Source organism: Protopterus annectens, chromosome 12.part0 (genome assembly GCF_019279795.1).
Source record: "Protopterus annectens isolate FY-2018-M chromosome 12.part0, PAN1.0, whole genome shotgun sequence".
In the NCBI taxonomy this organism is placed as follows: Eukaryota; Metazoa; Chordata; order Ceratodontiformes; family Protopteridae; genus Protopterus; species Protopterus annectens.
Window position 1 is genome coordinate 985,893,286 of NC_056746.1, and position 1,146 is coordinate 985,894,431.

The following is a 1,146-nucleotide window of genomic DNA, read 5'->3' on the forward strand; positions in this document are numbered from 1 at the left end:
ATTATTTCCAGTATTTTAGGCCATTAATGTAGTTCACCATAAATCTTACATTATATATCCATCTGTTTGATTTAGTAGTTGTACTAGTACATGTACTATAATTAATTTGGTGTTAATTGTGATAGCTTGTTAAAATTTATCATTAGTAAAAGGGATATGTGAGGTGAATATTTAAAATCGATAGGCTATGGCAGTGCAAGCTCTTCAGGTGGTGAGGGACAGACTGACTCCATGTTCATTGAAAAAATGATTGCTTATGACTAGAATTTGTGCCAAGGAAATATATTTTTGGGTGAGTGACTCTTGTTGAATCTAGAGTGCATTTTAGAAATCGTACGAAATCATTTGTTTTTAATAATGAGTCATCAGTAAAGTAGAATTTAAATCTCTATATAATACATTCTTCTAATCAGTTACTTTCTTTAGAACTTCATAAATGACTCATACCATATCACTTCTTGGCCTTTTGGGTAAAATCAAGTGCAGGATCTGTTCTTATCAGTTTAGTAAATGCCTGATAATGTAAACATGACCTTTAAACCTAGGACTAGTTTTCAAGCAAACAAATATTATTCAAAATTAAAATATTGGGATAGTGCTAAAATTATTCAGATATCAAATAAAATCATTGAAGAACATGCATTATGAGAAGATTCACATATTTAGTTACAGTATTAAGCTTGTTCTCTTGGTACTAAAACAGATTTTATACCTGGGATATATATGTTTGCTTGGCATATTTTTAACCCAAAAAAAATAATTCATCAGTCAGGCTTAATTGTATCATGATTCCATTAAAGAAGGTGACTGTTTTGAGTGAGATCCAGAAATGTGGGTTGTGGATGTTCACTGATACAATGGTATGAGGTTACATGGAGTCTCGCCTCCTGCAAAATTTGTTTTATGAGAAAGCTAACTTACCCATTGTTAAATATGCTATGTATTGCCTATTGAAGAATTATTAGGACTCCTACATGCTTCCAGTGTATTTATACATTTAGAAAAACTTACCACTAGTCTTGTGCCATATTATTTGCTGATATAAATATTAATGAAAATAGAATATATAAAAAAAAGAAAGTAGCCTTGAAGAATTCTGATGTGATTGGTACTTAAGAAATGAAGTATGCAATAAGTTAGGAGCAC

General features: G+C 30.7%; 1 pseudogene; it reads left to right on the plus strand.

Annotated features, from left to right (window-relative positions):
* Window positions 1–450: 450 nt before the first annotated feature.
* LOC122817424 lies at window positions 451–568 on the plus strand (annotated as a pseudogene).
* Window positions 569–1,146: the final 578 nt, after the last annotated feature.